Genomic DNA, 27,003 nt, shown 5'->3' with positions numbered 1-27,003 from the left:
TATTTATGGTTTTTTTCAGTATAGGCTTAATGACATGAAGGCTGTATGGGGTAATAAAAAGATGGGACTAGATGTTTAGAATTCTATAAATGTAAAATTCTAGGTTTTGTGGCTAACACAACGTCAGCCCCATCCCAACTGCTCCATTCAATACCCTTGAGCAACATACTTAAATACTTTGTGCTTCTGTTTATTTATCTTCACAATGAGGAGTTAGATGAACCGGCCTTTTAGTATCCTTCCAAATCCAACATTCTCTGCTGCCTTACCTTTTATCAAAATACAAAAAATCACACTTCACTCTTCCTTTGTGTACTAAGAAAGTAGCAGGACATTTTCTTTATAAGCAATGTGTTGTCAGGTAAGTTGGAGAAAGAGATGCTTCATCATCATGGAGGAAAATAAACTTTATACTGGCATATTTATACAGAGAGACTCAGATAACACTAAAAAAAAATGTTCTGTTGGAGTTCCCTGGTGGCTCAGCAGATTAAAGATCTGGAGTTGTCCTGCTGTGGCTTGGGTCAGGGCTGTGGTTTTGAAGGTTCGATCCTTGGGCCAGGAACTTCCACATGCCAAAGATGCAGCAAAAGAAATAAAGAAATTCTATTACTGAACTATCTTTCAGTTTAAATAAATACCTGTTTTTCACAATAATGTGATTGAATCCTATGTCTTTTGTTCAACAGCTTTTTGTAAATACCTTGGATTGCCCCGTAATCAAGGATTAATGGGCATTTATGGACTCTCTTTGATTAAAGTAAAAACTACTACAGATTTATCCAAGGTCTCAGAAGCCACAGGAGGCAAAAGGGAGGCAACATGAAAAGACACCTTTGCCTCTGGGTCCTGACTCTAGCTATTAGATGAAAGTTGCATTTTCTTTCTTTGCATGGTTGACATATTGGATAAAAGAAATGTTCTCTGGCAATCTAGCGTCTCCTCTGTGCTCATTTCAGCTATGTAAATACAGAGACACTGTGAAAGTGAGGTCGCAAACAAAGCCCAAATCTATCATTCTTTCAGTTTCGCAAGCACATGCTTTTAACTCCCTCACTGGGAGCTTTTTCAGTTTTCAAGGCTCCCATTCCCCTAAAATTATATGTGCATGACCCAAGCCGGGAAATGCTATAGAGACAACCATGGAAGAGGCATTTCTAGCATGTTTCAGGGAGGACTTGAAACGATATTAAAATCATCTTTCTCACTGTGATTGTTGTGATGTTTGTCCCCTTTTCCCTCAAGCTGCAGAAGAAAATGTAAATGGGAAAACATTCATTACACCCTGGCAGGGCAAGGAGCTGGCAGTCAGTATGGAAGAATAATGAACTCAGGACACGCTCCACAGCAAGGGTATTTACTGGAGCTTTGGCAGCACAAGAATTCGATTTGCTTTTTGAGAGCAAACAAAGCTAGTTAGAGGCTTTCATTGTTTGTCTCTTTTTATGACACAGGAACAAGTGATTTCATCAAACTGATGAATTTTGACAATGTGGTAAAAAGATAGTATTTTTTTCAAGGGCATATGTCTCTTAAAACACCAATTTCTTTTGGAAAGGAATAAATAAAAGCACAACCCAAACCAAAAACGTCTGTGTGGCTGTGTTTTAATAAAGCTGTAATAATACCTATAAGCCAGATGTGTTTTAATCATAAAAGGACAATAACAACTCTGATAAACATCACAAAAACTGCAAAGTGTGGTCATAGCTGATAGACTTTAGGAATTTAAGGGATATGACAGTCTTTTCAATTAAGCTTCTAGGATGGTGTATCCTTTAACCTTCATTCTCATATAACTATGGGAGGAATTCAGAGATGCGAACATCATCAGTATCCTAGAAGGAGATCTTTATTGCCTAGATAGCACATCACTGGTAAGTCTTTAGCAGAGTTTTAGTTCCCTTTTCAAAGTTCTAGTGACCTTTAAAATAGCTTACCATTAAAAAAGAGAGAGGGAAGGTGAAACTGCCAGAGTTGATGGCAGTAGTGGGGAAAAGTACATTCATAGAAATCAGAATGGAAAGGAATCCTTCACTGAAAAATCAGGGATGGGTTTCACGTTCCCCAGGGCTTCAGTGAAAACTTGACAAAATAATTGGCTCAGCAAAGTCACAGAAACTGCATCACATACTGAAATCAAGCATTTGCCTAATTTAATTTTAAATTGACCCTTTTACCTTCAGGCAAAGGAAAGACTTGTTTTCTTAGGACTGTAGAAAGCCTGAGGCTACCAGGCACACGTTTGACCCAGAATCCTTTCTTGTCCCTGTTCACAGTGTTTCATGCCTTTCTGCATGTAACCGCTTGTCATTTTCACTGCACAGAGAATCACACTTGCAGTCATGTAAGCGTCCAATACTTCTAAGTGAAATAAAAATATTCATTAAAATAAAATCAATAACATACATATGTTGAGCGCTTATGTCATGGGTTTGAAATAGTGCCATTTGCAGCAACTACAGAGTCTCATACTAAGTGAAGTCAGACTGAGAAAGACAAAAACCTTATGATATCACTTATACATGGAATCTAATCTATGACACAAATGAACCTGTCTATGAAACGGAAACACACCCATGGACCAGGAGAATAGACTTGTGGTTGACAAAGGGGAGGGGGATGGGAGGGTTGGAGTGGGAGACTGGGGTTAGCAGATGTGAGCTATTTTATTGTACATGATGGGGGAAAACAACAAAGTTCTACTGTATAGCGCAGAGAACTATATTCAATGTCCCATGATAAACCATAGGCAAAAGTATATAAAAATAGTGGATACATACATATAACTGAATCACTTTACTATACAGCAGAAATTAATACAACATTGTAAATCAACTTATACTTAAAAAAATTAAAAAATTCCTTTCACAGAAAAATTACCTTTAAATGTATAAAAGGCATCATTTAAAATCTGATACACACCCAAATCCACTGTGGATATTTTCTCATATTTCTTTAAGAATTTTTATTTTTATTTTAATGTTTACATAGGCATTGACATATACTTTTGTAGTCTTTGCACATTTAGTTTTTCATATATTTGCCATAGTCCTCAGTCTTATCTCTAATGATTTCCGTGATATCAATAGTGTATTTTATGACTTGAGAGCTCTAACGTAATATGAATATTATACTGCCTTATGCAACCACTTCAAAACTTTCTACTGTTTAGCTTCTTTTCAGTTTTCTCTTTTGTAAGTAACATTGAATGATTCTTTTGTATTGTGCCAATGTAACTTTCTAATACAGAGTATACAAGTTTCTCTCACCATGTCACGTATGTTCTAGTTTAAAATAAATATTTACAATTAAATGTGTGAATTTTAAATATCATTTCAAAATTTGTATTTCTCCAAGTATTCACTGAATTCACTATTGCATCTCATGGTTATTCACCTTTTACATTCAATTTTTATTATTTTTATTTCTTGACTTTTATCAGAAATAAGGTGCCAATTATTTTCTGTTTTAAAGCTATCAATCTTTACAGTAAATATACCCTCAGTGTCCAATTTGGGTTTTCATTTTTTTCAATAATTTTTCCTGTTATTTTTTCTATAACTTATCTTCCCAGATAAGAAATAAATGGAATGAAAACAGGAAAAAAGTTTTAATTCTCAGATTCATAAAACAAGGATATCTTCACAACTTTTAACAAATTCTTATTCACACACTGGTAAGCTGAATTTTATGTTGTTTAGACCTTTTCAGATAGAAAGATGCTTGTGGCCATTTCAGTACTAGGCTGACTGCTATTCAGATCTTGCAGAAGGAAAAGCATTACAGCTCCAACGCAACAAGAGGCTGACTTTGTTTCTGTCATAACTCTATGATCTATTTTCAGTTAGTCTTCAAATTCCTAACTAAACACCAGGCATCATGGTCATTATGATATCCTAATTATTTTATAATGAGATACATATACGCATCTGTTATGTTAGCACATTTAAAACCTTATTCTAGAAAGAGTTCCCATTGTGGATCAGTGGGCTAAAAACCCGACTAGTATCCATGAGGATGCAGGTTTGATACCTGGCCTCGATCAGTGTGTTAAAGGATCCAGTGTTGCCAAAAAGTGAGGCATAGCTCATATCTGGTGGTGTTGTGTCAGTGGCATAGGCTATTAGCTATGGCTCCAATTTGACCTCTAACCTGGGAATTTGCCTATGCCATGGATTAGGCGCTAAAAAGACAACAACAAAAAATTGAGTCTATAATTATTTATTTATAGACAGTTTAGACAGTTCTTTCCAAGACACCATGAACTATGGGGGAACGTGTTGTTTTTTTTTAACTCTAATATCATGCCTAGTACAGAACAGGTGTACATAATATTAAATGAGTAGCATAATTACCTAATTAGTTAAATGACAAGCAACTGGAGAGTAAAATATAGAGGAACAGGTACAGGCAGGAAACACATAATTATACTGTTCTATGTCATGTTATGAAAGGGCTAGCAAATCATGACACAGGAAGCGAATGAAGAATTTGTACTATGTCACTCAATCACCTCTTCAGAGAGGAAGACTGACATGGTTTACAACAGCCTGTGAATTTACTCAAGCCTCTGATTTCCCATGTGAGTTATTATGTTTATAATAGTTCTGCTGCTAGTCAGCTTCATCATAGCTATGTGTTGGCCTTGCCCTCTTTGGGGCCATGCTCTCTTTCAAACTTGCTTCCTCTTATTTCTACCATGATGATTATAATAAACAAGAGCCATGCCCTTGGGTGGACTACAATTCCATTTCCTATGTAAAGGCCCATAGAGACGTTTCATATACCACATGGCCACTCACTCCCTCTCCCAAGAACAGTGAGATAAGGTAATGGAGCAGGAAGGACCCTGTGAGACCTTCCCAAAATAGACTCCTGCGCATGTCCTCTGCCTGCCTTTTGTCTGTAGAAAACCTTTCGTCAAATAATAAATTTAATCACAGAAGTGAGAAAATGCAAGGGAAAAAAATGGAAAACAGTCAAGCAAGACAAAGCAATAATATGTTAGCAATTAAACAAAGTTGAAGACATTTAGTTTTTCCTCAAGGATTATAGGTAATATTCTGAACTATGAATTTTGAGCTGTTTTACAGATACTGAAATCCCCACCAGGTGGAAGTAATTAAATGTATGCTGCCAACAAGCACCTAGATTCCAGACCCATTGGGATCAGAAGGTTGATGATGCTGACACTCAATTACTTCACCACCAACCTATCAGAAGAATGTCCATAAGCTGATTTTGCCCTGGTCCTTAAACACTAAAAGGCTCCTCACTCCCCCTTCCAGGGTGGGATGCATTGTTTTGAGGTTGTTAGCCTGCTATGGCCCCTTTACCTGGCAAAGCAATAAAGCTACGTCTTTCTACTTCTCTAAACTCTTTCTCTGAGATTGAAATTGGCACCAGTGTACAGAGGCCAGATTTTGCCAACATCGCCATAATATCAGCCTCTTTTAAAGGGGATCAGGCTAACTGTACTAAATGGATATTTTTAACATGAAAACACAGGAGAAGAATTAAATATTATATAATAAAAGAGATTAAAATATATATTGTGAAACTTAAATAAAAAGAAAAAAATGCTATTCATGGAAAAAAAGATAAATCCTAAAAAGATCATATGCCAGGATTTCACTGAAGGAGAGTTTCCTGAAGGAAAGGATACATCAATCATGTTATTTGTAAGATGATTTTGATATTCACGTAGCAATGTCAAACTCAGCCATCTGGAGAAATCAGCCCTACATGTGAAGATCCTGTGATTAATCCATTAACTGTGATCTAGGAAGACTAGTTAGACATGTTTCCTTAGATAATACGGATCTTTTCATCAGGTTAAATATGTTCAATCACTCCATGTTGTTTGTCACCCCCATATCCATTTTCAGAAAGAAAAACTAAAGGTTTTATGTAAGGCATTCAACCATGTCTGAGCTCAAACCTGGTCTCATTGCTGTAGTTTTTAAAAAGCAATGAAGAATAAGGAACATGATTTACTTCATTTCCTCCTGGATTTTACACAAAATCAACAAGAACTAGTGACTGAAAAACAGCATCTTCAATGAAACTCTGGTATTTCCATAAGACCCAATCTAATAAATGAGGAAGGGATGACAAATTTAGTGAATACAGACAAAGAAGCTGACGATTACAGATCTTATGAAGTCAGGATTCCCATATGAACAGTGCGCCCTGTGGAACAAACCAACACTTCCTTGTTTTTGAGAGTGGAACCCAAGGCCAGGCCTCCTTGGGGAGGCAGGTATGATGGAGCTGAGCTAGAAAGAACCCAGCCAAGTCATTTTTGCAGAAAGCGAACTGTCTGTGTATGCATAGAGAGAAGGCACTGCCTGTTATCAGTCTTGTCCTTTGCAGTTTACTGACCAAAAAAAAAAAAAAAAAAAAAAAAGAAAAAAAAGAAAAGGAACAAAGAATATATCATTAGGTGCAATTCTGCTACCATGGGACCTCCCTCAAAGAGTTGGTCCATTTGGTCCATAAAAATGCCACTACTTCTCAGGTTAAGTAATATTATACAATGGAACCAGAAATAGCTCTCAGCAAAGACAGTCCCATACAAGGGACTGTATAGTCCCTTGTATGGGACTATAGAAATAAGCAGGTAAAGAGAAAAGGAAAAAATAAAAAGAAATAGTGATGTAGAAAAATGTGCTAAAGAGAAACTGAAAATTATAACCAAACATGTATACATATAGATAGATATATTCACTGATACACACAAACACAAATGCATTTTAGTGAGAACATCTGCTTCAGCCTCTTCGACTACACTTATCTCACTGGAGGGTTTCTATAAAGCCCCCATTGTTACTTGGAGCAAAGTAACAAGGAGGTCTGGCGACTGATGGCAGGAAGCAGGCCAGCTTCTGTATGACGTTCCTGTCCTCCTCCTCCTCCTGTCTCTCCAAGCCCATCCTTCCAGCTCAGAGGGGGGTTTAATCTCTTTCCTGGGGTCAGAATGGTGTAAACCTTCCTACTGTATGGTTCATGCTCTAGTCATATAGGCTTACTGTTGATACTTTCACAAAAGTGTCCCATGCAGATGAAATTGCTTGTCTGACACATGCATTTTTAAACCCCTATTTTAAACCCCAAACTACATGTCTACCTTTCTTAGGCTTTAAATGGAGAACACCAAGGCAACTAGGAACAAGTCTAAGTTACTAAGACTATAAATACTTCAGCTTAGTATATTCAAAAATAGTATCCCTGGTAATAATATAATGATTAAAGTTTTATTTGCAGTGAAAGATTTTAATACATGGATTTCATAATAAATTTCTTACTCTATAATATAAATACATTGAGAAATATATTTAAAGAAGTTTACCATCTCTAATTTACATATTAATTCTAAAATATTTATTACATTTTTAATATGTTCCAGGTATTGTGCTCAGTACTGGAAACAAAAGGAAGAATAAATCTCAACTGCCTTCTTCCATTTCTTTATTCCCTGGCCTGGACCTTAAGGTTGCTCCCAACCTCTCTCATCTTTAGAAATTTATCTTCGTTCTATCTTTTTTTTTTTTTTTTTTTTGGTGAGAGGCACCATATTACCATGGAACATATTTGGGACAACATATTTATTCCACAAATTGGATCTTTTTAATTCAGAAAACAAGACTTTTAAAATGCCAGCCTGTGGATATGCTAACACACATGGATATATAACAAAACTGGAATATGTATTCACAGTCATATCCCATAAATGAAAAGTATTTCATCACTCTGCCTTCAGGGTATTGTTCCATATTCTCTTGGTATGTTCACCTCCTGATCCTAACCATCCCGTAACATATATCTTATTTATTTTTTATGGTCCTAACGCTATTTACTGCCATCTTTAAGGAATGCAAAGCCATAAACATTTTACGTATTTTATCCCCTTGTCTTGGGGCAAATCATTCCTGACTGATGATTAATTCATATCAAGTTCTTTTGAGTCATGTTCTTTGAGTAATTTCTGAAAGTAAGTTTATGTATTTTTCAGATTGCATGCATAATTTGGTAAGACTTATGGTTTCTCCTGTGGTAAATATTGAGTTGCCTACTATCTTGGAAATGTTTATTAAGACCACATTAATAATAATAACAACAACAATAATAATCATAATGTTAAGTATAACCTCATTGAATCATTACAACATTCCTACGTGGTAAATAATTTTACTACCTATTGAAATGGAAGGGTAAGAGTTTGCTTGTACTTTGATGACATTCATGCAATCGCTTAGTGGGAAATTCTTGATTTCAATCCAGAAATCCGGCCTCATGTACCCAGTGCCACGCTTTTGTATTACTAAATTCAAGTTTTTTCTGTATTCTCTAGTAATATCTCAATCTCCTGGGTCCTTGGTACTCTATATAGCTTCCCTTAGGAAGGAAAAAAAAATGTGACCAGGGGAAAAAGGAGGTTTGGAGCTATGAAGAAACCACAACTCAGATAGTCTAAGTCAGGATACAACATGTCTCTTTGGAAGTGGAAAATAGATATTTGAGAGAAAAAGTTCCTTAGCAGCTGGAACAGAAATAAAATGACAAAGAATGACAGATGTCATCCAAGGAGACAAAAAAGTTTCCCAAAAATCACTAAATAAAGAAAAGACAGGGAACATTCTTCATGCAATCTTACAAACAATATTCCTACATCCTATGCTTTCTCAGCATGATCTTTGATGACTGGACCATATTGATGCAATAGCCCTTTTTATCCATGGGTTTCATATCTGTGGATTCAACCAACAAGAGTTTAAAAATGTCAGGAAACAAAACATTACAGAAAGTTCCAAAAAAGTAAAAAATACATGAATATGAATTCAAAAATATGAATTTTCTATGCCTGTCAACTATTTACATAAACAGCATTTACATTTTATTAGGTACAATAAGTTATCGAGAGATGACTTCAAGTCTACAGGAGATGGAATTCCCATTGTGGCTCAGTGGTTAACAAACCTGACTAGTATCCATGAGGATGTGGGTTCGATCCCTGGCCTTGCTCAGTGGGTTAAGGATCCAGTGTTAACATGAGCTGTGGTGTTGACTGCAGAGAGGGCTCTGATGCTGCTTTGATTTAGCTGTGGCATAGGTCAGCAGCTCTACCTTGGATTTGACCTATAGCCTGGGGACCTACATATGGCCACGGGTATAGCCCTAAAAAGACAAAAATAAATAAATAAAGTGTATAGGAGGGTGTGCAGAGGTTATATGCAAATACTACATTTTATATTAAGGGGCTTGAGCATCCTCAGATTTTGGTATCTGTGAGGGTCCTAGAAACAATCCCCCTCAGTACATGGAAGGATGACTGTATTCTTGACATTTAATATTCCACTACTTAAACAAATACATCTAATGCATGTTCTATATAACTTTTCAGGATGAAATTAACTTTACATTCCTGCAGAATAGAGACCAGGCTTTAAACATTTTCTAAAGTCCTCATTCCCTCTTAACACAGTGCCTGGTATATAACATATGCTAAAAAAAAAATGTAATTTGATGTACCATTTGTCTTTAAATATTTCAGTTGCATATTTAAGTATATGACAAACACGAGAAATAAAAATAAATGGTCCAGAACCTGGAAAGCTTGAATGCATCTAATTCATACAAAGGGCTAAAGCCTTTTATTGTTTGTTTCTGCTGCACTTGGTGTTACAAAGCTATACTGTGAGCGATGTAAAAGGTTGTGATTTACATATATGAAGATACCTCTGCGTTACCAATAGCATTCTTTACATTCCAATGTCAACAGATTTAGACTAGATGGAAGGATATTCATGTGAAAGAAAGAGATGGTAACTGGATGCCTAAAAAACAGTATTTTATGAGTTAAGTAAAATCATTGTTGTCTATCTATCTATCTAATTGCTATTTTGAAGTAAACAATTCCTAATTTATTGAGAGTAATGATTTAGACACTGGAATGCTAAAGGCAGATAGTCTGTCTACACAAGTGGTCCAAACATGCAAACTAAGCAAAGTACCAAAAAAAAAATAACAAAAATGCAAAAACACTATTTCTTTACTCTAGACATTTCAATCAATCTGTGAATTGCCCAAGGACTTTGACAGCCAGCAGTAGGCAATTCGAGAAAAACCGGACGTTATTCTCCTGCTAACATATCTATGAATAACTTACTATGTTAGTGGTTTTTCCAAACCTACTTGTCTTTTATAGTCAGGGAAGAATCCTGTGTTCTGTGATAATTTATAGATTACCTCAGGCACATGTATAGAACAGTATTCAGATATCAACATCTGTTATCAATGATATTTTGATAAAATAATGACTATTTGCCACATATTTATCTAAGGCCTATATACTGCATTTAACAGTTATTGACAACTGATTACACTCCCTCCACTAGACTAAATATTTTACATACATTATCCAATGTGATGCTAACAACCACTCTCTAAATCAATCGCTATTTTCATCTTAATATTTTAGTTGCAAAACCCAAGATTTGGAGATTTTTAATTTAACTCACCATCTCCCCCCCTAGCATCTGGACTAAGCCATTATCATAATCTCTTGCCTCACCAATTACTCCCAGGCCCTTCTCTTGATTTCCTTTCTCCTATTGTTTAATATCTAACATCCTATTTTATATATACTCATGATTTATTTATTGTTTCTCTTCTCTTTCATCATACCAAAGTCAAATTTATGGTTGCTAGGTAGAAGAATGGTACTTTATAGGAAAAACATTCTTGAAAATGTATTTTTTTCCTGACAAAAAGATGATGGTTTCAAATTCTGTAACTAGAAGGCTTCAGTTCTGTGGTCGCAATGGATTGAAGTTAATCCATAACTTGGTAACATTTCATTGAGTTCTAATTACTTATTTGATCAATTTATGAACATAAATTTATTGAACATAGCTTTTTAAAGGCAGTGTGTTGGGGGTATGGGGAAACAAGCTTAAAATGTGATGACACGTCTACCTTTAAGAAGTTTATAGGCTATGGAAAAAATAAATCTGTCACTGGATTCTTATTCCAAACATCCATTTCATCAATCTTGCTACAAATGTTTATTGAGTGTATACTATTTGCCAGATACAGTTCTATTGTTTGACACAGAAACTGGAACAAAAGGGATAAATTTCTCTCATTTCATTAAGCTTGTATTCCAGTGAAGGGAGACCAACAGTGACAGTTAATATAGTCTACCAGATGGAAACGTATGTTGTGGAGAACAATGAAACAGAGAGGGGCATGAGGAGTACCATGCTGGTAAAAATGCCTCCTCAGATAGGATGGCCAAGAAAAGCCTCATAGGAAAGCTAATATTTGAGCACACTCTTGAAGAAGATGAGAGAATTAATCACACAGATATGAAGGAAAAATAGCTTTTCATCATGAGGAAATAGAAATTAGTTGTAAACCCAAATTGACCATTTTCATGTGGGGGAAAAAAAAACAACAGATAATAATAGAACATACAAAACTAAGTTTATAAAATTGTTGCAGTATTAAAAAGCCATTTGTTCATTAGGCTGGTGCTATTTCAAAGAGAATGAATGCAAAATAATTATAAATACATTGTTTCTCATGTAGACTCACTGGCTTCTGAGCCAGCTAACTCCCTAAAAGGAGATAAAGATAGAAAAAAAGTTATATCCAAACATGCAATACTGCCATGCATTAAATCACATTGCCCTTGTGCTTTTTCCAGAAATTAGCTTTACCTCCAACATGATGTTGTATACCACAGAAAACCTACCCAGAAATTCTGTCTTTAGTTATTTAACTGCATAAAGATTTTCTGAATTAAAAATTAATCTGTACCATCACTAAAAACAAAAGTTAAACAGCCACATACTGTGAACATATGTATATCTGGGTAATTTTTATTCTATTACAACTAATATATTTTAGAGTTCATATATATGTAGAAAATATAGAAACTTTACGAACAACAAGAATTGAAATAGCAAATGCCTGATCCAGTGCCTGACCCATGTTAGGACTCGTTCATTATATGTTGAATGAAGAAATGAATGAGTGAATGAAAGAATAATGAATGGAGGTAAAATATTTAGATATGGAGAGATTTATGACAATTATAAATCATGATAACTGTGCAGCTCACTTGTCTACAGTTAATATATTTTCTTTACAACACACAATTTCGGTAACGTATCTATGTATCAATTCACTATCACATTGCACAGCACACTTCTAATCTGTAGATTTTTCACGTTAACCTTGTAAACCCCGTTGACACACTAGAGTCTGTTTTAAAAATATGAATGAGTAGAGCCAAGCTGAAATCTAGCTGGAGAGAAAAGGAAATCTCTCTGGGATAAAAAAGGAAAGATAAACAGTATTATATAAAAATAAATTCAAAGATAGATAATTAGTTTTGTTTCAGTGCAGAAGGTGGTGAAATGACACTTTGATCTGTTTCACAATATTCTTTTCTTTAAAAAAAACAACTCAAATCCTAAGTTGGTTTCATACATGTCAATAAGATGCTCATCCTCAAAGGAAGAGAAGGCACCAGTAAGTTCTTCTCTGCTAAGATTTTATGGTCAAGCCTTCTGACATATGAATTTTTTTTATTATTTAGAGTCTGTGGCAACTGGAAATTAGGCACCACTCAAGACTAGCTCGTTTAGTTATATCCCCAAATCCAATGATAATTAAAGTCATGGTATTGAGGTTTTATTGTCACTTTAGCTCTGATGTCTTCAATGTTCTTACTTATAATTTGTCTCTACCAAGCCTAAAAATATTGGAAATGTGCACTTTTGATCATAAGGGTAGTGGGAAGAAGTATAGTTTTACTTCAACCTAAAAGAAAAAAAAAATAGTTCAGTTTAGACCACAGGTTGTATATTTGGTAATTTATGTGTATCTTTCTACCAGAAAGGGTAGAGAATGGTCACTGTTACTAACATAAATAAAAAAGTCATAAAACTAAACTACCATTTCAAAACATCTCTCCATGAACATGACTATTAAGTTTTGATTTAAATACCAGTAAAAGTATAGCAGTAAAGTCAATGGCTTAGCAAACATAAAATAAGAGTATTTCTTCACATCTTTTCTAATGTTAAACATCAAAAGCAAATTGTCCTGTGAAACAGTTTAGAATACCAATGCAATATTTACCTCTTTTTCCTTGTATTTCTCCATGGATTGTAATTTAAAAGTTCCATATATATATTTTAGTGGATTTTTCTGTTGTTTAGCTTAAGTCTAAATGGGAGATAAGTTATCTTTCTTCAAGCCCACTCCTGAAATAATATAAACAGTAAAAAGTATATACAAAGAAAAATAATTCCCCCACCTATCTGGGGGGCTGATTCTACTTCTCTCTCTCTCTCTTTTTTTTTTTTTTTTTTTTTTTTTTTGCTTTTCAGGGTGTACCTATAGCATATGGACATTCCCAGGCTAGGGGTCAAATCTGAGCCACATCTGTACCATACACCACAGCTTATAGCAATCCTGGATCCTTAACACACTGAGTGAGGCCAGGGATGCAGCCTGCATTGTCATGGATACTAGTCAGGTTCATTTCTGCTTCACCACAAGGATAATTCCTAAGGCTAATTCTCACTTCACATATATTACTAGTATCACTGAAATATCACACAAAGTTCCATATAGTATTCAAGAATATGCATATCTATATGTGTCTGTGTGTGTACAGTGTTTATTCACATATTTTTTTTCCAAAAATGAGGGAATTTTTCACACATTATTATTTAATTGGCTTTTTGTCTACTCAAGCTTAACTTGGATTTTTTTTCAAATGTTACTTTCAGTTCTGACTCATCCTTTACAGCAGTTGAATGCTATTTCATTTTATGGTTGCTTTTCACTTATACAGCTTTTGTTTAAATGACTAATGCAGATAGACATTCAGTTGTTCTATGGTAGATTTATATTTACAAGGCTGAAATAATACCTTGTGCATATGTGTTTGCCTTTATATGCCAAAGTATGAGAATACATTTGTAGAGGTAGAGGTGAATTGATACACTTTGTTTTGCATAACATGTTATAGTTAAAAAAAGAGACTCATGAGATCTGAGATTCACATTGCTTAAACTATATGGCTAATAAAATTGTGCTTTATATCTTCTATAGCATATCTAGTCTTACCTCCTAGTTAGCTATCTATTGTAATGAAAAAATTGGCTATTCGATCTCTAAATTTTATTTGATTTGGAAAAGCCCTTTGATTAAATAAATGTACTCAATGTAAGAATATGATCTTGCCGAATTGTATTTAATTTTTATTTCATCTCAATAAATCAAAATATGAAATGAATGCTATAATCCTTAAATAAAATTTCTAAGAATACATACATCCTTAAATACAATTTCTAAGGGCAAGTATAGTGATAATTGTCTCATTATTTCTATGCATGTAGAACAGTGAGTGGTAGGCTCAATAATTCCAATAATACTTTCCTGAGTTAAAAACAGTACATTATCTTCCCAAAGAGACAATACTGTAAGAAATCAAAAGATGACATGTTCTACAGTAATAAGGAGCATTCACTGTGTATTTTTAATTCCTCTATTTTGTCCAATATCTAACTAGTACAGAATAGTCAGCCTAAAATATGTATGGATTTATGGTTTTCCCTTTCAAGATTCAGAAAAAGAGTATTAAATTCAGTTAGCACTAGGACATCTTACTATATCCTAACTATATATTTTCTAAGCTTGGGCATTACAATTAATGCTTTGTTAAGAATGAATGGCATAGGCGTTGCCGTGACCTGTGGTGTAGCTTGCAATCGCGTCTTGGATCCCGCGTTGCTGTGGCTCTGGCTTAGGCCGGTGGCTACAGCTTCGATTAGACCCCTAGCCTGGGAACCTCCATATTCCGTGGGAGCGGCCCAAGAAATAGCAAAAAGACAAAAAAAAAAAAAAATGAATGAATGGCATAGAGGAAAGCGAGTAAAATAGTTTATGAAAAAGTCAAAATATTAATAATATTAATCTTGTAATAATTGTTCCACCCATCATTTTAAAATGTTATATCTGTAATAATTGTTTAAGCAAAAAGGTAGGTAGGTCTTTCAGTGGCGTGTACGAAGTAATTAATTGCCTGGGTGAGCCAAGCTCCATTTTTAATGCTTGTGAAAATTAAACAAGAGATAAATGTTATTATTTTACAATGAATATATATATATATATACACACACACATATATATAGTCTTTTTAGGGCTGCACCCATGGCACATGGAAGTTCCCAGGCTCAGGGGTGAATCAGAGCTGCAGCTGCCAGCCACAGCCACAGCCGCAGCAACACTAAATCTGAGCCATGTCTTGTTACCTACACCACAGCTCATGGCAATACCAGATCCTTAACCCACTGAGTGAGTCCAGGGACTGAACCCCTGTCCTCAAGGATACTAGTTGGGTTCATTACTGCTGAGCCACAGAGGAACTTCTCAAAGTGAGGAATTTTTGATAAAAATTTCATGTAAAGATAGGGTTATGAATTGTCTTGAATGCCAATATAGATCAATAGAGTTATTGCTACTTATTAAAGAAAAATGTGTGTGTGTGGGGGGGGAGAAATCCTTGAGTATAGCAAAAGCTAGATGCAATAAGATATTTGAGAAGATTTCTGTTCTCAGCTTGTATGACCGACAATATGGAATAGCTTGTTTTCAGTAAAAGTCTTCTCTAAAATTCAACCAGAAAAAGCTTGAAAAAATTAAAATAAGAGAAAAAAGACTGTGTGAATATGCTGTGAAGCTCTGAGGCAGTCAGGAGTTGGACGTCCAAGATGCCAGAAATATGAAAGGCCCAGAGAAGAAAAGCTAACATTTGGTGTAACTTTTACTCTTGACAAACTGAGAAGTTGCAAAGAAAGTGGAAGTTTAAAAATTAAGAACATAAGCAGAACCTTAGATCATTTCATAGGAATACCAGGAAAATATGTGGATTTTAGGGTCCACTGAGGAAGAAGTCTGCCGGTAAAGATCCCAGTCTTTCAGCTAAAACCTCCAGTGTGCTAAAGCCCAAGGTGTTAAAGGAAACTAAAACTAGATCAACCACTAAAACAAAGCTAGAAAAATCATAACTCTAATATACATAAAGTGGTAATATTTTAAAATGGGCACCAAAGATATTTTTAGGCAAACAAAAACTAAGAGAATTCATTATCCATAGGCCAAAACCAAAGGAAGTGTTAGAGTGATTTTTAGTCAGAAGGAAGATGATCCAAGATGGAACTATAATGATACACCAGGAATGATAAGGAAAGAAAAGAGTAAATAATTGAAGAAATAGAAATGAATATTGAACTTACACACTAATGATAATGGCATGTGTGGTTTAAAATGTATAGTTAAAACATAGCAATAATAACTTAAATGGCAAGAGGTATTAAATAAATTTTAAATGTTAAGAAATTTTTTTAAATTAATAAACTTTAATTAGTTTATGTATTTTGTAATGTCTATGATACTAGTGTAAAATTCTAAAGAAATGAATAATTAAACAGTTAATAAAGGAGAAAATAGTCAAAATAATTTAAGGAAGTGAAAATAATATAGTACAAATGAAATAAACATAAAACAAAGAGCAGAGGCAGATTTAAACTTAAGTACATTAGTAATTGCATTAGGTATAAATGGCTTAAAAACAAAATGTTGCTTAAATTTATATATAAAACAATAATCAGATTTCTTGCATCTATTCTTAAAAATATAAGGAAAAGGGACAAATAAAATTCAGTGAAAACCATAATGAAGAGAATGGAGAGGGACACATACAATGTAGACAAGGAAAAAAATCAAAAGAAGACAAAATAAGGGACACTGAGAAGATAATTAGACATGGCAATGGGGTGGGAAAAGAGAAGACTACACATAAAACTAAGATCTGAGCCATATATGGTACAAATTTAACTTCCTTTCACATATAATTAGATAAGGAAATAAAACTAGCCAAACTTCCTACTAGCATGTTAAGGTATTCTCTGCAAATATCTGGGCTTAAATAATATGGGCTTTAAAGTATTCATTGGATTTGTACTTTAAAGCTGTCTGAAACAACTCTCCAAAAGAGTTGACAAAGACTTTCCTTTATCCGAGAAAACTATTCTTAAAATATGAGGCATAATTTTCTGTAACAATCAAGGTATTACAGTAAAACTCTACAGCATGGCCTGACATTTTGATGAATAGCTCAAATTGTCTGCTAGGAAAGAGCAATATATCTCCCTACTCTAGATGGATTTACTCTAAGGTTCCACATTGTTAGCTTCATCAGTCATGTGGTATAAGAAGAAATGTGATTTCCAGGTTTAGAATAAAGTATAGATGTCTTCTATATTCCAACTAGTCCAAAAGATCTTGAAAAGATCAACCTAAGTGTCTACTTTTTAAAACCGGCCTAAATAGGTTATGGCATAGTGAACTGGGGGTTGGAGGGAAAATAAAAGCTGAAAAGGCTAGTCAATTTGGCTGCGCTGCCAAGGATGGTCTTAGAGTCCAAATACCTGAAGCCAAAGACTTTTTAGAACTAGAAAAGCCTTATTACCCATCTACAGTAATTCATTTATTAATGTGTCAAACAGAATTTTTTAATTTTTACTTTTTATCAAGTACTTTTTTGGTATTTGAAATTGAAAAAGAAAATATTGATTCTCATACCTACATTAAATAAAATGATCTAAGTAAAATATTATAGAAATGTATACCCAGTACAGCAGAGTCACAAAGGAGTTGGTGATTCAATTTAATGGGATGAAATGAGTCGGAGAACATATGGAAAAGCCAGCTTGAACTGAATTTTGTAAATTAGCAGATGCTACCCAGTTGGGGAAAAAAAAGAAAAGGGGATTCAATTAAGAGTGAACAGCACCTGGAATCTAATATATGGCACAAATGAACCTTTCTGCAGAAAAGAAAAGCACGGACTTGGAGAATGGTTGCCAAGGGAGAGGGGGAGAGAGTCGGATGGATGGGGAGCTTGAAATTAATAGATGCAGACTATTGCCTTTGGAATAGATTAGCAATGAGATCCTGCTGTGTAGCCCTGGGAACTATGTCTAGTCACTTATGATGGAGCATGATAATGTGAGAAAAAAGAATGGGTACATGTATGTGTAACTAGGTCACCATGCTGTACATTAGGGAAAAAAAAATAATGTATTGAGGAGATAAAAAACAATTTTAAAAAAAGAGTGAACCTCATGAAGAAAGGAATGGATGGGGTGTAGAAAATAAGAGATGTGAGAGAGATACTGAGATGGAGAGGATCCACAGCATGTTATTCTAGGCACTTTTGATACCTAATTATTCCACAGACAATGTGAGACTTTTGAATTATTAGCATGACTCCATCCCAAGGTGCATGACTAAATTCATATTTTATCCAGATGACTATGAATGGTAAAAAGATCAAAGATAAATATGTTGAGTGTGAGATTCCAGGGAAGGAGATCAATTAGGAGATTAAAGATTACTATAATAATAATCTAAAATGATACATTTTAGGGATGAAGCATTTTGAGAATGAGAGAAGATTGGAGATGGAGAAGACACATTAAAGTCTGTATAAAGAAGTCTTATCGTGATAGTATGATTTTAAAAAATATTATCAAGCGATACACAGTTTTGATTAAATCACTAATTTCTGGGTAGCTTAACTTTAAGTTGGGAAGTCAGGCACTTTCAAAACTAATTCTCTATTTCTAGAAAGACTATAAGATGGAGGAACATCTGAGTCGGTGAAAAAATTTGTGTTAAAACCTAATCTGTTACTTAGCAAATAACTTCCATTATGGGACATCAATTATGCCCATAAGAAGAAAAAAAAAAGAACAAGTTAAAGCTGAAATAAATAGTATCATCGTTCTTATTTTACATACCCTAGAATTATGAATAAGGTCTGTGTGTGTGAAGTTTCAGGTATTATTTTTTAATTAGCATGAAAATTGAATCAAATTTCAGCAAATGTGGGAAAATACAGGGAAGCATTTTCACACCAATAGCAGAGATTCCATACTAAGCCAAAGAGATATATTAACAGAAAAACAATGTGACATAACAAGCTCTGAGTCCATAGAATACTGTGGAAATTGGCAATCTTACCAAATCCCAAGCCTTTTAAAAGTATCTTGCATAAAACTCTCAGAGTCAATGGCAAGGCTGAGTGGCTGGTGCTGGGTTTTATGCCTATAGTACTGGTGTAATACTAGTGTAATTATTATTAGTATCCTTCTATACTTTCTAAAGTGATTGAATTGGATGATAAATCACATGTTCACCCCAATTTTAGGTCTCTCTGAATCGCCCCGAATCATATTAGCGCCTTATATTTATGCCCTGGCACTCTCTTGTCTCCACTTGATATATTATGTCAAAATTCACAATTCCTTGTGACTTACTTTACATCAGCAGAAGTAAGTATGTGTATTTGGAGAGTTCAGCCAGTTGTTTTATTTCTACATATGTGCCTTCTTCATCTGAGAGGAGAAGAAAACCTATTGAAGTCATCAACTTCCAGAAGGAAACATCATAAAAGATAGTAATAGAGAACATCATTTTTTATCCTATTAGCACTGGCTAAATATTTAATAATATACTTACCTCAAATTCACTTTTAGAGACGATAGATTTATGAAATTAAATTAATGAAACAAATAGTATTTTAGCTAACAGTGGTTTGAACAGCACACAGCTACAACTTAAATGTTAAAGGTTTATGTAGGAAAATGTTAATAAGAAGAGTTTGAATACATGCAAAAATGCCTTTCCTTACCATGAAATCAGTTTCTTAAAAATAGCCATGTGAGTATTCTCTTGATCATCCTTCATGGAATGCTAAACATATTAATGGTGAAACAAAGTTCCAAAGCTGTATTTTCAAGGGTTCCTCAAATTGTTTTATGGGTCCAACTTTTTTCACAATTACTACTTAAAACACATGCTACTGTAACTGATATGTATGTAAATACATGGGTTTCTCTGTATTTTGAAGAACTTATTAATTTTAGGTTAGAGACCTGTCAACATATTTTTTTTTTCACTGCAAAAATCTTACTCCAGGAGTACTGGCTCAATTAAAGTGTGCTGAATGATTGAACCAGAAAATATATTCCAGTAACTCAAGGATGTGTGGAATTGACAGTGTTATAAACTGAGATAGCGCAATGATTTTCTTACACAAATTATCTCAAATCGTAATATAATTCAAAATGAATTAAATTTAATGAAACTATACAATCAAGTGAACTGTAATATAACTTGCAAGTATCCCTACAAGGTATCATGTATATATTGAGAAAAACTGAGGCAGAAACTCGGTGCCCTGAATGCTTTGACAAAAGGCTAGAAACTGGACACTTCTCTAAAGTAATCACATGCTGCCAGTAAATTCGCTTTGATCATAGTTCAAAATTAAATATTTGAGGTCTGGTATAGCATAACTCACTCTGGTCTTAACGGACCAAAGCATTGCAAGGCATTTCTGAGTCATTTTAGGAATTCTCAAAATATTTCCCTCAGGTGAGAAGCAAATATTGAAGTCTCATTTCATAACTGGAGATTGAAGAATAAAAATGTTAAATGAATTATTTGCTTAAAGTTAGGTAGCAATTACAGAGTGGGGTGAGATACTGACTTTTGAGCTTTTATGTGTAGGCAACAAAATATATACTTTTAGAGATGTTTTCAATGATTGACCATGAAAAATGATTCCAATGCAAGAAAAGCTTATATGAACACTGTCATTTAGATGACACTGATGAATGCAGTACTTTTGGCTGTTTATCAGCTTCTCTTATTTGGCTTTGAAATGTTACAGGAATCTAGAAAAACCAAGGGGGTTTGAAAAAAAGACTTACCTTTTAAAATCCAATGTCATTCTTGCTTTGTCAAATGACTCCCCCTTGCCTTCTGATCCTAATTGGATAAATGCTAGTAGAATGGAGATATTTAGAGAATAAGTCTTGTAAAGAGACGTTTCAATGTTAGTCAATGATCTTTGCATTATTCAATACCACAGACTCTGTTGGGTATGAATATGGAAAAAATATATAGTTCTGTGTTAAATGCATCTACATAACTGAAGTGGCTGAATCTGTGATATGAGATAATAATCTAAAGCAGTGGTTCTTAACCATGAGTAAATTTTACCCTTAGAGACATTTGACAATGTCTATGCAACAACAGTCAAGACAAGTGGTAGGGCAGGGAACTGGCTTTTAGATCAAGTGAGAAGCCAGGGATGCTGCTAAACTTCCTATGGTGAACAAGAGCACCTCCGAAACAAAGATGTGTCCAGCCCAAAGGGCCACTGTACTGAGGCTGAAAACTCTGATCAAAGGTAAAGGGCTTTGGAGTTCCCGTCGTGGCTCAGTGGTTAATGAATCCGACTGGGAACTATGAGGTTGAGGATTCAATCCCTGACCTTGCTCAGTGGGTTAAGGATCTGGCGTTGCCCTGAACTGTGGTGTAGGTTGCAGACACGGCTTTGACCTGGCGTTGCTTTGGCTCTGGCTTACAGCTCTGATTAGATCCCTAGCCTGGGAACCTCCATATGCTGCCAGAGTGGCCCCAGAAAAGGCAAAAAGACAAAAAAAAAAAACAAAAACAAGGTAAAGGGCTCTAAAATTCAGTCAACAGCTAATAAAGAAACTTATTAACTTGGAAATAAGCAAGTGAGCCACCAAAACATCAAGTAGTGTCAGGCTCACTGGAGGGTCAGTGCAGGAATAATAATAAAATGAAAACTATGCCAAACAACTGTTACACAAACTATTACACAACATGCCTGTCCTAAGACTAATGTGATAACATTCTCCCATTTACTAAAGGAAAACATTTTTCTCTCTGGAGTAATTTATTTCATTTTATTTGAGTTATTTTTCCTTTAATTTTGGCTTGACAAAAATATGAAAGATTTATATTATATAATACAGTCTCAATACTACTTTTATATTAATTCATTGATGCCTCTGCTTCCTTTGTACTCTATATATTCCTTTTCACTTTAGAAGTGTTACCTGATTTCCTGCCTTTTATATTATTTTGCACATAAAGAAATCAATTGTACCCACATGTAGAATAAACATCTCAAAAAGTTCTTAATATTTTGCCTTATTAACTGAATTCTAAATTAATAAACTCACTTTTGAATGTAAACTTGAAATTGTTTTGAAATTATTAAGGTCTAAAGAATTGTAATAAAAATTATTATCGATCATAAAACACTGCTAGTTTACAAAGCTACTGAAGTTCTAACTGTTCAACATTACTAACAGGAAAATATTAGATGGGAGAAATACTGATTAGAAACTTTATACTGAACATGTGAAGACTTAAGAGGGATTGAGAAAAATGTGTTTCAAAATTATGACTTTCACATAGATGATACCAAATAAGCATGTCCTCTCTTTTGAAATTATGAGCTAAAATGTTACCAGTATTATACATTAAGAGGTCAACTAAAATCCTGATTTTTTTTTTTTTTTTGCTTTTTAGTTCCCAGGCTAGGAGTCAAACCAGCGCTACATCTGCAACCTACCCACAGCTCACAGCAACACCAGATCCTTGATCAGCTGAGCAAGGACAGGGAAGGAACCTGCATCCTCATGGATACTCATTGGGTTCATTTCTGCTGTGCCACAATGGGAACTCCTCTGAATTATTTTTAAAGAAAAAAATAGAAATAAGTCTGTATGCATATACTAGAATATGTGTGAATATGTCCCATTTATTAGAACTAGCAATAGTGATATAGATGGATAGATATAAATAGATAAATGAGAGAGAAGTAGTTATCTGTCTAATCATCCATCTATCTGTCTTACTAGTGATGGTTCCAATGTATATAATTTTTTTGTCTTTTTTTTTTTTTTTTAGTGCTGCACCCATGGCATATGTAGTCTCCAAGGCTAGGGGGCCAATCAGAGCTGCAGCCACCGGCCTACATCACAGCCACGGCAACATGAAATTCAAGCCATGGATGAGACCTGCACCACAGCTCACAGCAATGCCATTTCCTTAAACCACTGAGCAAAGCCAGAGATCGAACTTGTATCCTCATGGATGCTAGTGAGATTCATTTCTGCTGAGCCACAATGAGCACTCCTAATGTATGGAAATTTTATTTTTATTTTTTATTGTTATTTCCCAAATACAATTTTTTTTCTACTGTACAGCCTGGTGACCTAGTTACACATACATGTATACATTCTTTTTTCTCCCATTATCATGCTCTGTCATAAGTGACTAGATATAGTTCTCAGTGCTACACAGAAGGATCTGATTGCTAATCCACTCCAAAAGCAATAAAGTTAAAAATAGTGTAGTGACATGATTCAAGGAAATTTAGGCAGGGATTTGTTTCTCAGACCTGCCTTCCTATGAGAAAGCTCCTCCTACTTGTAGTTGGGAAAGGAGGGAAGAAAAGGAATTTACAAACCTGATGAAAAAGTGAGGGACAGGAGGTGCTAGAAGTCTCAGGCAGCTTCCATCCTGTTTGTTATCAGCTGACTGGAGCTCTGGAGACTGGTCGGGTGCTCACTAGAGCTGTGAGCCTGCCCTCTGCTGCCAGAGAAAGCACAACTTCCATTTTTCTTTTGGCAAAATGCTTGAGAAGAAAACACTTAAACTGAATCTGATGCCAGTGCACTAGGGAAGCGTAACTTCAAAACTTTCCAATCCATTACACAGAGAAGAGTGTACAAATGGATTATGGTTGGTATGCTAGATGCCAGTGGGTTAACCATCACTCTGTTCATTAATACCATGGAGGAATGGAGACTCTTGCTTCTCAGGATGGTAAGATTCTCCATGTCTACTTAGAACATAGAGCAACTACTATTTAAATGGATCTAAACTTCCAACTCTCAGGTCTGCTCATGACAATGGAAAGAGAACATTTACTTTTTACATGGTTTGGCCCCAGATAAGATCTTGGATTACAAATGTTAGAAGCATGCACAAATTTAAAACACTATCCACAAATTTCAAAGATACATTAGAAAAATAAAACAGCACTCCTATTCCATCTATGTGTTATTTTATGGTTTTCTAAAATAATTTTTCTAGTGTCATAACCAGACATCATAGCCTACAGGGCAAAACCAAGATGCCATTGTTGCTGCTGGAAATACTCTGTTTTAGATTGTCAAGTCCCAAGTAAATGCGGCACCGATCTGTTTCTCTTTGAGAGTTACCACCCTAGTTTGTGCCAATCTCCCTGGACTCCTTCTCTTAGCCAGATCTTCATCTCATCCTTTAATGTGAGTATAACTATCTGCCTTTTTTATTTATCTTTTTGGGCAACTGAGTGTTTTGTCCCTGAGCTATGGTATTCCTAAGATTGGGTATCTCTGTGATTCTTTGAAATTCCTTGCACTTTCCTCCAATTTCCTTGAAACCTTACAGTTTGCCAGTTACTTGGAGAGTTATTCAGTGCTTTGCAGGAGAGAGGCTACCATCCTTCGGGGGAGAGGTTGATTTCTGATCTAGAATTCTGACACGGTACAGGAATGGAAATGTGCAGGATTCTCTGAGCTCTGGAGCTTAGTGAACTGGGGAAATAAAGACCACCTCCCAAGGGTAAGTGGGCTCAGGAAGACAGAGCTTGTGCAAAAGGTCTTCAGATGAGGGTATATAAAATATAGCAGATGGATTTTGGAGGTAGAACATTGGAGATTCTTGGCTTAATAGGCTCAAGAGAAGAAACTCTTGTGAAATGTGTCTCAGTAAACACAAGGAAGAGAAAGACACATTAGTAGGGCATTTGGTTAGGGTCATTTATATGATAACAACTGCTAACGTTAGATGTTAATATCATGCAAAATCCCCCTACTTTGGAGAAAACACATATAGTTCTATAGAATGGAGGCATAACTACAAATATGCTATCTACTGGTGTGTATTTTATCTCTAATGCCTCCACTTAACTCAGGTTTTTGTTTTGATCATAAACAAGTCATTTCTAAATGATTACTCTTTTTCTAAGTGATTACTAAATGACTATGCTTTTTCCCTACCTAATCCCACAATAATTCAAATTCCAGTTATAGAATATGACTAGAAACACATTTCAACAAAGGGAGAATGCAGATTTTTCTGATTTATTTTAGCATTTTCTTCAGTTATCATAAAGGAAAAATTAATAAGTCAAAGGCAAATAAATATAATATTCACAAGTAGATGATCTGAAAGTGACTATAAAAAAGGAAAATTTATTTGCTATGATTAGAACATGAAAATCCATGTTAGAGATTTATTAGAGTCTCCCAAACCACCAATTATGATTATGTTGACTATTTCAAGAATAAAACTTTTTAAGATAATCCATTAAAAGGCTTAAACAAGTACGTCATTAGACTCTAACCATATAAATTGCATGCCCACAGTACAGTAAAACCATAGTCTTATCATATCAGCATAGTCTTTTGATGCCTATTTTTTTGCAGTTTTATATTGTTTATTCTTTGAATTCTTTATATTTGAAGCTTATTGTTTCTGTTCTTAATCATACTAATCACAATCACCTCTTCCTTCAAGTTAAATTATTTTCTAGTTCTTCCTATTTCAAATTTCTCATTCTCAGATTCATTCTTGGACACTTAAAAAAAAAACTTTCATTCTTCTGGTTCCCTCTCTTTCCAACAGATCTTAATTCAATGTCAAAGCAGTGCTACACTAATCTTCTTTATTTTCCCTGTGGGAGCTAAAGAACAATTCTCTGTGGAAAGCTATTTTAAATATCAAGTTTGAAACAGATTGTTATCTTCTTGTCTTTGCCTCTTTCATTCAGAAAGATGCTATATGGAAGGTATTTTTCCTCATCATCAGACGATGCTCCTCATCAGTACTAAGTTTAACATCTGTGTCCACAAAAAACTGACAAATCACTTGATGTGGGCAGGGATTAGATTTTCAGGTAAATTCAAGGTACAAGAAAGGTATATACCTAAGACTTTTCTGCCATTGCTCCTCTTTCTTAGGTTCTATAAAATTGACACAATGACATTCTATAGAGAAGAATTCTACATAAAGTTGCCAGGTCTTAAAAGTAACATTATTTATGCCAAGAAAAAAAAAAGTAAAGAGCCAAGGTATGAGCATTTAGAAGAAAAACAAAAGAGCAAGCACTAATGAACAAAAGACTTAGTTTTTTATCATCCAAAACCCCATGTGTCTTATAAATGTCAGAACAATTGAGAAAAGTGAATGAAAGAAAACAATGCTTCCAAAAATTTTAACATCTTTAGGTCCTATGAGCACTGGATATGTAATAGAAGCAGTGGAGTTTCTAAAATAATAGATACAACATTCGAATGCCATACTTAACCATTTACCCATTACTTCTTTGAGATGAAGGAAGTACTATACATCCTTAAAGATAATTTAAATATTTGCTTGATGGTTCTGTTATTAAAATGAAGAAACAAGGCCCCCTATCTTGCCCTGGAGAGGAATGTGGTCACAGCCTTCTACCCTTTCCTCTCTACTCCACTTTCTGGTTTGATGAAAGAACTCCTTGAAGCTTCCTGACAGCATGGAAATTCTTGATCATACTGGGCTCTTTATTTAAGATACATCAAAATTCAGCACTATGCACAATAGCCAAGACATGGAAACAACCCATCCCATGGACAGATGACTGGATTAGGAAGATGTGGTATATACACACGATGGAAAACTACTCAGCCATGAAAAAGAACAAAATAATGCCATTTGCACCAACATGGATGGAACTAGAGACTCTCATCCTGAGTGAACTCAGAAAAAGACAAATACCATATGATATCACTTATATCTGGAATCTAATATACGGCACAAATGAACCTTTCCACAGAAAAGAAAAGCATGGACTTGGAGAATAGACTTTTGGTTGTCGAGGGGGAGGAGGAGGGAGTGGGATGGGTGGGGTGTTTCGGGTTACTAGATGCAGATTATTGCCTTTGGAATGGATTAGCAATGAGATCCTGCTGTGTAGCACTGGGAACTATGTCT

At 34.9% G+C, this 27,003-nt stretch overlaps 2 long non-coding RNA genes across 2 annotated transcripts in view; both read right to left on the bottom strand.

Annotated features, from left to right (window-relative positions):
* LOC110255677 overlaps positions 1-27,003 on the bottom strand; it is a 793,233-nt gene that overhangs the window by 392,240 nt on the left and 373,990 nt on the right. The window lies entirely within an intron of this gene.
* LOC110255678 lies at positions 9,218-21,443 on the bottom strand. The gene is made up of 3 exons (XR_002336322.1): positions 20,868-21,443; positions 19,410-19,487; positions 9,218-13,280 (listed from the first exon to the last, which is right to left on the bottom strand). It is a non-coding gene; the product is annotated as an uncharacterized LOC110255678 (long non-coding RNA).

The sequence above is a fragment of the Sus scrofa genome, chromosome 10, assembly GCF_000003025.6.
Source record: "Sus scrofa isolate TJ Tabasco breed Duroc chromosome 10, Sscrofa11.1, whole genome shotgun sequence".
Classification (NCBI taxonomy): Eukaryota; Metazoa; Chordata; class Mammalia; order Artiodactyla; family Suidae; genus Sus; species Sus scrofa.
The sequence above is the reverse complement of the archived record's forward strand: the minus strand, read 5'-3'. Positions and strand labels throughout refer to the sequence as shown.